Genomic DNA, 14,610 nt, shown 5'->3' with positions numbered 1-14,610 from the left:
AAAGTTTTACCACCTCTTCTCTGAACTGATTACCGACTCTGCCCTTGAGTCCGCAATTGACGTCACTGTCCCTGTTGGCCCACTCCTTCTTTTGATTTGGCCAGACACATGCATATTGCAAAACAACCATCTCGGCCAGACAAACAACAAACATCCAGCCACCTCTTGCATCAACAGGGATCAAATGCAAAAGGCAGAAAGTGGTTTCAAACACATGTTTATATCTCTCGCTGGTTTAATTCCATGTTATTTTCTCTCTCAATTCATTATTTTGTTCGTCCCTGCTTTATGGACTTAGAAAATGTTCCGAGTCCCCGGCCTGGGGTTAACGTCAGCTTTATATATATTTTATACATTTAGCACATTACCACTGCACCACAAAACGCTCCCCACAACCCCACAGCTTGGTACATCTCTTCCTTTTATTGACAATACTCTTTACCTTCCCCTGTATTCCATGACTGCATCTCTTTCAGGCTTTTGCTCATGATTGGAATTCAAATTTGTCAAAAAATAATGAAATGTTGAAAATTTTCATTTTAAATGGAGGCCTACCAGACTACAGCATATACAGACTGTCGCATTATCAGGAGCGGGGGAGGCAATGCTTCACTGTCAGGTTGTACACTTGCCAGATGTCAGCTGGGTTGTGCCTTTGAGTAAAGTGTACAGTATCGCTGATCTTATGAGGGAAGGTTATGCTCCAGTGGAAAGATCAACATAAAACTATTTGTGCAGATGAATACTTGCCTTTTGATCAGTACTTATACAGAGGCATCTTATTTCCATTGAATGAACAATGAACAAATGTATTGGTTTAGCGTGATCTGCAACCAGTTACCAGGTTCTTGACATCAAATGGGTCAGAAGGAAAGGAATATACAACTGCAATCTAAATTATCTTTTACTCTTGGCTTTCGAACTCTGTTGACACAAGAGCTGGCTGGATGTTCGTGGTTCGCCTGGCCAAGGTGGTTGTTTTGCAATATATAAATGCCTTGCCAAATCAAATGAAGGAGTGGGCCAGCAGCGACAGTGAAATCGATTGAGGGCTCAAGGGCAGAGTCGGTAATTAATTCAGAGAAGACGTGGTTCAGGTTAGTGAAACTTTTCTGTCTCTCTTTCTGTGCCTGTCTCCATTTGATACAATCTCCCTCACGCCGTCTCTCTCTTTCTGTGTTGCTGTACCACTCTCACTATCTCGCTCTCACTCTCTCTTGTTCTTTCATTCATTATATCACTCACTGCCTGTCTGTCACTGTCATCATAACTCTGTCTGTCTGTCTCTCTGTCTGCCTTGTTCTCTGTGATTTTTCGCTCACACTTTCACTCTCTCTCGCTCACACTGTGTCCCTTTCTCTATCTTGTTGTCTCTCGCTGTCTTTCTCTCTTAGATCTCTGTCTCTCTAACAGTGGCTCGAATACTGTCTTTCTCTCTCTCTCTAACTGACTCTGCCAATCTCTCTCTCTCTGACACTCCTTCTGCTGTTTTTACCTGCTCCGACTCTGTCTCCCTCAGTGTCTCTCTTTCACTCTCTGTTTCACTGTCTCTATCAATCTCTATGTATCTCCGTTTCTTTCTCTCTTTAACTCTCATTGTCTCTGAAGACATGTTTCTATCTGTACCTCACTATCTGTATCTCTTTCACTCTCTCAACCCCCCACCTTTCTCTTTCACTGTCCCTCCCTCTCCCACTGTCTCTCTCCAGGTCTCTGCTTTTGCCATTCTTTCTCACTCTGTCTTTCTCGGTCACTCTTTCTCTCACTCACTCATTGATTCTCTCTCTCTCTTTATCTTTCTCTGAGTCTTTCTCTTTCTTTCATTTCTCTCTCCTTCTATTACTGTTCTCTCTCAGTCTCTCACACACTGTCTTGCTCTCTTTCGCTGTTTCTCACTCGCTATCTGTCTGTCTGTCTGTCTCTCTCTCCCCCACCCTGCCCCCTTGCGCTCTGCTCCCTCAGCACCCCGGCATTGAACTATCTCGGAATTATCTGCATTGAACTGTAGTTTCCAACTCGTAAGCCGACTTCGTCAGTTTATCCAAGTCCCCCTGCAAAATTCTTCCACACTGTCCACCACTCCACCGACTTTAGTGTCATCTGCAACTTACTAACCTTTGCCTGCGTCCAAGTCATTTATAAGTTGGCAAACAGCAGTGGTCCCAAAACAGATTCTTGTGGCACACCACGAGTAACTGGGAAGTTTGTAGGAACTGAAGGTGAATACACGGATAGGGAAGTTTGTATTGGCAGAGGTGTTTGCAGAGATAGGAATGATTGTATTGACTCGATAAAGTTATTCTGAAACAGAATATTTGAGAGACTGAAAAAGCTTCCAGGGGTAGGATGTGTGTATGAATTAGAGGTGGTTACAGACCCAGCAAAGTTTGTGGAGTTGGGAAGAGGTTACAGAGATAACCAGTGCTGTCGTGATGGGAAGTTTTCAGTGATCAAGACGATTGTTGAGACATTACAACATTATTCAGACAGACAGCTTTGTGGAGACTGAGGGGAAGTTTGCAGCCAACGGGAGATTCGTACAAGCTCGATGCGGTTTAGAGAGACAGGGACAGTTTTACAGGCTGCTGCAGTTAACAGTGAATGGGGAATGCTGTCATGAACGACAAATGTTCGATTCATAAAGGTTTCTCTGGATGGTAAGAGTTTACAGTCATATGGAGGATTGCAAGAACAGAAGTTCATATCGACGAGAACTATTTTAGGAATTACACAATTTACTGACGAAGGGAGTGTAGTAGGAACGAGTTAAAGTGAAACAGAGGGATGACAGAACTGGAGGAAGATTAAATTAATTCAGTTTTTGAAAACATGTCTCAACCTACTGATTAGGGTAATGCAGTTGATGTGGTTGACATGAACTTCAGTCAGGCATTTGACAAGGTCCCACATGGAAAGCTGGTACAAAACATTAAGGGCCAAGGGATCCAAAACCAGTTGGTAAACTGGATTCAAACTTGGCTCACAAATATGAGACAAAGGGTGTTGGTGCAGCGTTGTCTTAGTAACGCAGTCTCTGACCAGCAGTGTGCCACATTATTCAGCGCTGGGATGCTTGCTGCTTGTTGTTTATATGAATGACTTGGAAGATTGTTAAGAATGCAAGGAAGGTCTGAGGATGGTGCCAGGACAAGTACGCCTGAGGTATCGGGAGAGATTCTCAAGTATAGGACTTTATTCCTTGGAATGTCAGAGAATGAGGGGTGACCTTACTGAGGTGTATAAAATCACGAGGGCCACAGATAGGATGAATGCATATAGTTGTTTTCCAAGGGATGGTGAACTGAAAACTAGAGGGCATTGGTTTAAGGTGGGAGGGGAAAGGTTTTCGACGAACCTGAGGGGTAACTTCGTCACAGAGAGCGTCGTGCGTATATGGACTGGGCTGCCAGAGGCAATGCTTGAGGCGGGTACCACAGCAATTCTTTTAAAAATATATTTTTAGTGGTGCATGGAATGGGAAGAGTTGAGAGGGATATGGAAGAATTGTGGGCACTTGAAATAAGCTTTGTGGGCGTCATAGTAAGCATGGCCTAGTTTAGAAAGAAGGGCCTGTTTCCACGCTGCATTACTGTCTGACTCTGAGTGAATACAGACTGTGGAATTCACAAGTTTGCAGAAGACACAAAAATCGGTGGTGCTGTTGATAGTGAGGAGGTTAGTCCCAGTCAGATACTGAGCAGCTGGTATATTGGGCAGGGCACTGGCAAATGGAAATTAAGGGCATACACAATGAATGCTTAATTCCTGTGGAGGACTCAGGGTTTGTGGCGTCCAAGTCTGTCGATCCATGAAGTGGGTAAGTGCAGGTTGACAAAGCTGGCGTCTGGGAGGCTAGTCTTCATTATCAAGTGTCGAGAGTGTGGTTCTGGAAAAGCACAGCAGGTCAGACAGCATCCAAGGAGCAGGAGAGTCGACGTTTCGAGCATGAGCTCTTTATCAGGAATGAATGAGTAAGGAAGCTATCTACAAACATTGGTGAGACGACATCTGGAGTACTGTTCCCAGATCTGTTTGCCTCAATGTCAGAAAATCATAATTGCATTGGAGAGAGTGAAAAAGAGATTCATTGGGATGTTACCTTGGATGAAAGGTTCGCTTATGAGGGGTGACTGATAAGCTGAGATTATTTTGCTGGCGGAGAGGAGGCTGAGCGAGGGATCTGATTGATGTTTCCAAACCTATGAGGCATACAGACAGAGTAGATCACGAGAATCTCTTCCACATTGCATACTGTCATACACAAGAGGGCATAAGATTAAGGTGAGGAGCAGATGAGTTGGAGGAGTTTTGAGATGTACTTTATTTCACTCAGAGGATGGTAGATCGAGGGAACGTGTTGCCTGAGAGGGTTTTGGAAGCAGACGCTCTCACAGCATTAAAGAAGCATCTGGATGCGGAATTAAAACGCCAGAGTTAAGAAGCTTATGCACCAAGTGCAGGGCACAGAGGTTGGTGGAGTTTGCTGCTGATTGTCTACAGAGACATCATGGGTTGAAGGACCTGTTTCTATACAGTATGACAATTAGATACAAAGGTACAGACCGGATAAGGTTACAGAGTTCACATAGGTTGCAGGAACAGGAAGAGGAAACAGACATAGTATGGAGCATAGCAAGAAGTTAGTAAATTAGTATTAATTGGAAGGATGGAAGAAGGTTATTTCAATAGGAAGGTTGCAGGCGATTACAGAGATAGGGATGGTTGTCAAGACTGGATGAGGTTCACGATATGGAGGGCTGCAGACAATGGAGGACTGAAGGAGGTGACAAAAACTCAGCTGCAGGGACTGGAGGTGATTACAGCTATCAATAGAATGTTACAGGAGCATGGATAGTTTTAGAGGCTGCAGGAGATGACAGCATTAGGAAGGCTAGTCATGACTGGAGGAACTAGAGAATGGGAAGGCTATAGCAACGAGAGGAGGTGAAAGATAGAGAAGATTGTAGAGACTGAAAGAGGTGACAGGCATGGGGAGGATCAAAGTGTTTCAAGAGGTCACATGAATAATGAGTGTAGTAGAGACTGGAGCAAGTTACACATGGAGGGGAGGATGTTGTGTTGAAGAACTTTAAGGATGTCGGGAGGTTTGTATTAATGATAGGAGATTACAGAAGTAGTGAGTTGCTGTAAGATGAGAGGAAAGTGTGTTGCATTGACTGGAGGAGGGTGCCCAGATGAGGAGAGTTGTAGGAGGTTGCAGAGACTGAAGGAGATGGGAAAGATAGTTGCTATTACCGTGACTGGAAAATGAGATTGCTGGGATAGGTCACGTTTTCGAGACTGGTGCAAGGTACAGAGATAGGGAGAGTAATCGGCACTGGAGGAGGTGACAGAGATTGGGGCTGTTATTGAAGTTTGAAAGATGAAACACACAGGACAAAAATACACGACATAAATACCGGGTTGAAGACAGAGAACAGAATAGAATAAAAAGATAGCAAACTTTATTACCAGCCTCTCATAAGTGGCCTGCTTTCACCTGTTGAAAGGAGCTTCATTAAAACAGCCTGTGAACATCCCAGTATTCAATTCTGGCATGTGCTGTCTTAGTTCAAATCAGTAAAGTAGTGGTGAAAGCAGGCCTCTCTTGACAGGATGACAGTGGAGCCTTTGTGCTCCCACTTCAGCCCTCTAGCAGTGTCACATTTGTGGGCCTACAGCTTTGAGCCCTCTCATTCATCCCCACTTTATCCAATACAACTGAAGTTACCTGTAGGATTTCTTGGAAGTTGCAGATCTCACTCTCCTTCATCTTTCTGTCGGTGAATGCCTTTAATGTGGTGCTAGGTGAGACAAGAGTTGGAAATTCTGCTAAGTTAGGAATTCCGAGCAGCTACAGGAGATGCAGAAATAGATAGATTCAGAAAGTAAACTGACTTTCTGAGGATTACATTGATGGAATGGTCCTGAGTCTCATGGAGATCTGGAAAATCCCAATCTCCATTCCTGGCCTGCGCTACATCATCTTTCTGGTCTTCTCTCAAAAGTGGAAAATTATGCGGGCCCAGGATCTCAGAGCAGCTGCAACAGAAAGTGGCAGACTGAGACAGCAGCTACGGTTAGAGTAATGCTGAAAAAGCACAGCAGGTCAGGCAGCATCCGAGGAGCAGGAGCAAATGCCCGAAATGTCGATTTTCTGCTCCTCGGATGCTGCCTGACCTCATGTACTTTTCCCGCACCATCCTAATCTTGACTCTCATCTCCAGCACGCAGCAGTTGATCACCAGGGAGACTATATTAACGTGAACCAAAAGTGGGACATAAATATTCTGGAGTACTCATTTTGCAAACAGATAGGCAGAATGGGAATACAGATGGGAGGAATATTTTAGTTAGGAATAACAAAAGCAAGACTGACAAATTTGTTATCTTCAGGTTATGAAATAAAGCCAGTAGAAAAGCAATTTGGAATGACGATGCGCCAGGAATTGCAAAGGGAAGAACAGTTTAGCGCCTGCCGCACAGCACTGCATCGTTAGACACTGACTTAAACAGAAACTAATGGGATTTGTGAAAAGGCAAGGAAGCGATTGTGGGGGACTTCAATCTTCATGTAGTCTGGGTCAGTCACATTGGCAAGAGTGATCCCGAAGTGGAGTTTGTAGAATGTTTTTGTCAGTGTTTGTTAGAATAACAGCATTGTTCACTGACTGTGGATGTACCTGTTTCAGATCCAACATTGCATCATGAAGCTGAGTAAATGAGTTTTGTCACAGTAAGACGTCCTCCAGGAAATTGGGAATAAGATGGAATGACGAGGTTTTAAAGTGTTCCCACAAAGGACAAGCAATAATTGGGGACCAGAAGCAGACTGCCATGAGTTGACCCTGAGAGTGAGCACTGCCTGAGATAAACAGCGATGCAGTGAAATGTCTGGCTGCAAATGATCAGGGGCAAATATGTGCAGGAACAGCCTCAAATATGCAACAAAAAGGCATATTCTTTAGCTCTGTGCACTCTCACCATCTGTTCCCCTCGGTCTACACCACAAACCCCGGCATTTTCCGGGAACTCCTTTCCAGTTCTGAACAAGAGTTAGATAAATCTCAACACATTAACTGTTTCTCTCTCCACAAAACGTCCCTCAGCAACTCAGTTCCCACAGAACTCTCTGGGTGGTCGACAATACCCATTCTGCCCTGGTAGACAGCGCCTGCGCAATAAGTGCCGGTGAGCTTGGTGTGGTGAAGGATCGGGCCGCGGGGCATCATGGGAATTGTAGTTCTGACGGGCACACACACGACGTGCGGCGGTTGGTGGCCAACGGCGGGGAGTTCGAATGTGCGCGCGCGGGATTCCCCCCGAGCCGCAGAGACGTGGTGTGTCTGGATTTAGGGGCACGCCTGTACATAGCCTGGGGGAGGGGCGGGGTTTATAGACCGACAGACCTCCCCCAATCAACAGCCTCCCTCTAAACCTGGGGATATGGGAGAACAGGGGAAATGGCACAGATATTACATCAATGTTTTCTCTAATTTCTGGGTGGAATGTAAAAAGAAAATTACTAATTCCAGGGCACAAAGTTCCTCAGAACTATAGACTAATAAACCTAACGTCTATGGTGCGTGAATTACTTGATTGGATTGTGAGGGATAAGATGTACATGCATTTGAAAAGATAGGGTTTGATTTGGAACAGTCAGCATGGCTTTGTGGATGAAAGATCATGCATCACAAATTTGTTAGAGCTCTTTGATGAAGTGACCAGCAAGGTTGAGAAGGGCATGGCGGCAAACATACTCTGGATGGAGTGTGTGGAACGTTTTTCAGTGTTTGTTGTAACAACAACATTGTTCACTGACTGGGGATGTACCTGTTTCAGATCCAGCATTGCATCATGAAGCTGAGTAATTGAATCATGTCACAGTGAGAGATACACTCGGAAATTGGGAATAAAATGGAATTCAAAGGGATGATGAATTATTGAAGTGATCCCCACAAAGGACAAACGATAACTGGGAAACAGAAATAGAGCCTTATGGCCTTTGAAAAGGTTGCACACGGTAGGCTGTTCTGGAAGGTTGTATCTCATGGAATCCCAGGCAAGCTGGCAAATTGGATACACAATTGACTTGACAGTAGGAAGCAGAGGGTAATAGTCAAAGGATGCTTGTCTGATTGCAGGCCTGTGACTATTGGAGTCCCTCAGGCGGGATTGGTAGGCCCATTGCTGTTTGTTATCTATATCAGTGCTTTTGATGAGTCTGTACAAGGCATGAGTAATCAGTTTTACTGATGACACTAAAATAGGGTTGTATCGTGGACAGTGTGGAAGATTATAGAAAATGCAACAGGACCTTGATCAGCTCGGCAAGTGAGCAGAAAAATGGCAAATAGAGTTTAATATACATAATTAAATCCCCAGGTCCCAATCAGGTGTAAAATGTGTTGCTGGAAAAGCGCAGCAGATCAGGCAATATCCAGGGAGCAAGCCTTCTTCAGGAAGGCTTATGCCCGAAACGTCGATTCTCCTGCTCCTTGGATACTGCCTGACCTGCTGCGCTTTTCCAGCAACACATTTTTCAGCTCTGATCTCCAGCATCTGCAGTCCTCACTTTCTCCCAATCAGGAGTACCATGGAACTCTATGGGAAGCTAGGGAAATGATTACTGGGCCCCTTGCTGAGATAATTTTCTTATCAATAGTCACAGGTGAGTTGCCGTAAGACTGGAGTTGGTTATCGTGATACCACTATTTAAGAAAGGTGGGAAAGATAATCCAGGGAACTATAGATCAGTGAGCTTCACTTCGGTGGTAGGAAAGTTGTTGGAGGGATTCCTGAGGGACAGGATTTAAACATATTTGGTAAGGCAAGAATGGATTAGGGATAGTCAACCTGTCTTTGTGCGTGTAAATTATGTCTCATGAATTTATGTGAGGTTTTTGAAGAAGTCCCAAAGATGATTGATGAGTGCAGAGCGGTGGACGTGATCTATCTGGACTTCAGTAAGGGGTTTTACAAGGTTCCCCATGGGAGACTGGTTAGCAAGGTTTGATCTCATGGAATACATTGAGAACGAGCAATTTGGATACACAACTGGTTTGAAGGTAGAATACCTGATGGTGGAGGGTTCTTTTTCAGACTGAGGCCTGCGAACAGTGGAGTGCTATAAAGATCTCTACTGGGTCCACTACGTTTCATCATTTATATAAATACTTTTGATGTCAACATAGAACGTATAGTTAGTAAGTTTGAAGATGATACCAAAATTGGAGGTGCAGTGGACAGCAAAGAAGTTTACAGATTACAACGGGATCTTGATCAAATGGCCAATGGCTTGAGGAGTGTCAGATAGAGTTTAATTTCGATAAATGAGAAATGTTGCATTTTGGGAAAGCAAATCTTCGCAGGACTTATACACTGAATGGTAATGTCCGAGAGAGTGCTGCTGAACAAAGAGACCTTGCACTACAGGTTCATAGCTCCTTAAAAGTAGAGTCGCAGATAGAAAGGATAATGAAGAAGGCATTTGGTATGCTTTCCATTATTAGTCAGAATATTGAGTATAGGAGTTGGAAGGTCATTTTGCAGATATACTGGATGTGGGTTAGGCCACTTTTGGAAAATTATGTGCAGTTCTGATCTACTTCCTGTCAGAAGGATATTGTCAAACTTGAAAGGAGTCAGAATAGATTTACATGAATGTGGCCAGGGTTGGAGGGTAAGAGCTATACGGACAGTTTGGAAAGGCTGGGGTGGTGTTCCCTGGAGCGTCTGAGGCCAAAGTGTGACCTTATAGATGTTTATAAAATAGTGAATGGCAAGGATAGGCTAAATAGACAAGGTCTTTCCCCGGGGGTGAGGAGTCCAGAACTGGAGATCATAGGTTTAAGGTGAGAGGGGAACAATAAAAAAAGACCGAAGGGGAAACTTGTTATCACACAAAGGGTGGTGCGTGTGTTGAATGTGCTGCCAGAGGAAGTGGTGGAGGTTAGTACAATTGCAATATTTTAAAGGCATCTGGATGAGTACATAAATATGAAGGGTTTGGAGGGATATGGGCCCGGTAGGAAAGTTCTGTCACTCAGTGAGAAATTACTCCCAGGAAAGTCCTGCAGTTTACTCCTGTGGAACATTTGTTTGTGCAGTCACCATGGATGTTGTGCTCACTGTTGTATTCACAAGCTTATCCTCTCTTTCTCTCTCCATGGAGCTGTTCGATTGTGGAGTCTGATTCCTGGAAAGCAGAAGCCCAGGAATATCCAAAGCAGGGCTGTCACTCTGAGCGAATCCAGAGAGAGTGGATGTTGTTGGCAGAGGAGTCCCTCTCAGCTGAAAGGCACAGTCCGCTTTCACTCCTGCACAGATTTGTCTCTCAGCAGGCGTACGGGGAACTGGTATCTGAACGTCCAGCTTCCTGGAGTAATGTACCCCACAGGCCCACGAATATTGAGTGTAATTGTCACTGTTCCATTACAGCCCAGACAGAGGCCCACTCTGGTTCCTTCGTGCCTGTGCATGTCCCCAGCAGGAAGCATTGAGGCAGAGACATACTGTAGAAACCACATTGTGAGACCGGGCCCCTGTGTTTCGTGACCCTCTGACCTCATAATGAGAGATGGCCTTAGCTCGAGTGGAATCTGGGAAATGATTAATAGAATTTCAATCTTGAGCACAGCGGGTTGAAAGATGTGCGGATGGGGTGCAGAATCAAACAAAAATGTTCACGTGATGACCGCAGTGATGCTTATGACTTCCAAGATTGGCACAGTCCCCCTCAGTCTGGATCGGAGTGAGTTTAAGCCTCTCTTCTTTCATCATTTGGAGTGAACTAATTTCCCCACAATCTGCAACACGCCGAAAATTAAACAGAATCTAAAGAGATGGAAATAAAATGTGAATAATGGGAAGACTGGTGTTCGCGCTCAATAATAAATATAGAAAAATATTGAAACTAATCTATGTTGTATATCTAATACTAAAGCAGCTCATAAACACTCACTTAATGGCTTGCAGATGCTACAGTTTGTACACTGGAGGTTCAGATACCAGTTCCCCGTACACCTGCTGAGAGACGAATCTGTGCATGAGTAAAAGGGGACTGTACCTTTCAGCTGAGAGGGACTCCTCTGCCAACAACATCCACTATCTCTGGATTCACTCAGAGTGACATCCCTGCTTTGGATATGCCTGGGCTTCTGCTTTCCAGGAATCAGACTCCACAATCGAGCAGCTCCATGGAGAGAGAAAGAAAGGATAAGCTTGTGAATAGAACAGTGAGCACAACATCCTTGGTAACTGCACAAGCAAATGTGTCCACAGGAGTAAACTGCAGGACTTTCCAGGGAGTAATGAGGGGACAGAATTGTGGGTTAAGATGTTTAATCAGATGGACAACTCCATCAGTGACTGTTTTTTTTCTGACAGTGAGAGCAAGATTCCGAGCACAAAACACAGAGAAGGCAGCAGTACGGAGTCTGGGGGAGACACAAAGAACAAGAGCCAAAGTTTATTAACAGCAGTATTTCTGACACAGATGTAACTGTAAAATATGGGATATTCTGTTCCAGTAAACTGGAGAGAGGAAGAAGATGGAATATGCCTAGTTCCTGAATGACATAGTTGACAATGAGAAGCCTGGGAGCATCCCATCAAAACTCAAGCAGTGCCTTCCCTGACATCAAGAGCAATAAATCACAATTGCCAATTGAGGTTTTCTCATTTCTCTTCATTAATGGGAATCGAGCATCGCATGCTGGGCCAGCATTCATTGCACATTCCTACTTGCCAAATTCAAGAGGTGGGATGAGCTTCTTGAACCGCTGCTGTCTAACTGTCCATTGTGGGTTGACCCACAATGCCTTCGGGAGGAAATTCCAGTATTCGTACTCACTGACAGTGATATTTCCTACTCAGGATGGTGAATAGTTTGTAGGGGAATTCGCAGGGGTGGCACTCCTCTGTACCTGCAGGCCTTGTCCTTCTAGATGGAAGTGGTTATGGATTGAGAAGATACTGATGAAAGATCTTTGATGAATTTCTGCGGTGCATTTTGTAGATAATACACACTGCTGCTACCGAGCATTGGAGATAGAGGGACTGGGGATGCTTGTAGGTGTCAATCAAGTGCACAAGGTTACAGAAACATGTGCTGAGATTGATATTTAGCCCTCTGTCCCACTTACAGAAAGTGCTTTAGTTCTCTATCCTCAAAGTGCTAAAATCAAAATGAGTTAATATTTGATTAAATGCAGAAAGCTTCTACATTACCAACAGTAAAGAACTTAGAAATGTCAACATTGAGGGCCAAGTCAAAGTAACGATGGTTACATCAATACTTTCCTTAAATGCCATCAGATTGAATTCAGAGGAATATTTCAATTTTCTTGATTATTCTGTGCATAGTGAAGGTAACCAGTTCTAAAATTAAGTAGATGGCATAAAATATTTTCAGAACGTCGAGCATCCATTAACTCAGAGTACATTGGGTAGAAATGTTCGCATTGGTGAAAGAATTGGGAACCAGCAAGCAACTTATTTAAGGAAATTGGTAAAAGAGGCAATGGTAACATGAGGAAGTTATTTCCTGCATTAAATGGGTAGGATCGGGAATGTTCTGCCTGAGAGTGGATTGAGATTGATTCAACTCAGGCATCCAAGACGACAAGGGATTATTTCCTGAAAAGCGAGACAAGGGACAAATAAAACTATGCAGGTGTTTGTGAGAAAATCAGGCACAATTTCTGAATGGCATCATTTTTTGCAGTAGTCTCTTACTAGTTATATTAGTAACAGGTTCAATGATGCTAATGATATGGCTCAAGTTTTAATCTACAGTTGTAGCCATTTCATTGTTATGAATAAACGTCTAGAACTTTTTTCCTCCCCACCCCCACCCCCCCCCCCCCCCCCCCCCCCCCCCACCACCACCAACATGTCTGTATTTTTCAGTTTGGAGTCAATAGTTCCACTCCTGAACCTCCCAGTTTATTATTGCTCAGCTTCAGAAATGTTAGTGACTGATTTGTAGTGAGAGCGGAAACAAGGTCATGAGCACCAGAATATGAGGGGCAAGTATTTGTCGGGCTTGAGTGTTGAGATGGAGAGAGGTGGAAAATGGAAAATTGAAATTAAAGTGAAGTAGACGTGAAATTCGACATGAGCGCTCTGATACAAATAAAAGTGTTCATTTTGGAAGCGAAAAAATAGATCAGTCTTATTTAAATACGGGAAAGGTGCAGAAAGCTGCAACACAAAAACTGAGGGGAACCTTTGCAGGAAACACAAAGCTTGCAGACAGGGTGCAGTAGATAATGCTAATGGAATGTTTGATCTAATTTCAAGTTGCTTGGAGGACAAGAGTCAGGAAGTCTTACTGCAGTCGCACAAGATACTGGTGAGACCACATCGGGAGTGCTGTGAGCAGATTTGATGTTTTTTATTTAGGTAAAAGTTTCATTTCATTGGATGCAGTTCAGAGAAGATTCACTTGGATGACCTGTAGTATGGAGAGATTGCCTTAGGAACAAAGGTTTAACAGGCTGGGACACTACTTGCTGCAGTTTAGATAAATGAGAGGTGATCTCATTGAAATATACAGTATTCTTAACGGGCCGGACAGAGTAAGTACTGAGAGGAGGGTTCCCTTCATGGGAAAGTCTAGAACCAGAGGACATAGACTTATAATAGGGCTCTTTTTGCTAAGACAGGGTCGAGGAGAATTTTCCAATCTGAGCGTTGTCTTTGGAATTCCATGTCATAGAGAGCTGTGGGGCAGAATTGTTGAGTCAGCCAGCATGGAAACAGACACTTCAGTCCGACCAGTCCATGCCAAACATAATCCCAAACTACAATAGCCCCACCTTCATGCTCCTGGTCCATATCCCTCCAATCCTTTCCTGTCATCTACCCATCCAAATGTCTTTGAAACTTTGGAATTGTAACAACAACCAGCATTTCCTCAGGAAATTAATTCCACATGCAGACCACCCAATCTGGGAATATAATTCTCTTCAGTCTTGATAAAATCTCTCTTCTCACCTTAAAAATATGCACCCGAGTCTCGAAATCTCCCATCCTCTGAAAAACACCTACAAAATTAACGCATTATCAGGTCACTTCTCAACCTCCTGTGATCTAGTGGGAAAAATCCAAGCCGATCCAGTCTTTCTTTATAACTCAAACCTCCCATACTCTGCAGCATCCTGGAAAAATCACATCTTAACCCTCTCCAGCTTAATAATATCCTTCCTATGACTGGGCGACTAGAACCGGCCCCAGTGTTCCGGAAGATGCCTCATCAATGTTCTGGACAACGTTACATGACTTCCGAACTCCTCAAAAGGCTCTTCATTAAGGCAAGCCTGCCAAACGCATTTCTTAACAACCTATGTGATGTAAACTTCAAAGCTTTATGTACATGCACCCCTAGGTCCCTGTGTTTTGCAATATTACCCAAGGCCCTATATTTCATTCTAAGCCCACCCCTTGTTTGGTGTAACTTACATTAACCCAGATTGAACTCCATTTGCCACTTTCAGACCATTGACATATTTGATCAACATCCCTTTGTAATCTAACAAATCCTTCTTCACTGCTATTATGCCACCAATTTTAGTGTCACCCTGCAACGTACGAACTGTCCCCATT

Source organism: Chiloscyllium punctatum, chromosome 43, assembly GCF_047496795.1.
Source record: "Chiloscyllium punctatum isolate Juve2018m chromosome 43, sChiPun1.3, whole genome shotgun sequence".
Classification (NCBI taxonomy): domain Eukaryota; kingdom Metazoa; phylum Chordata; class Chondrichthyes; order Orectolobiformes; family Hemiscylliidae; genus Chiloscyllium; species Chiloscyllium punctatum.
The sequence above is the reverse complement of the archived record's forward strand: the minus strand, read 5'-3'. Positions refer to the sequence as shown.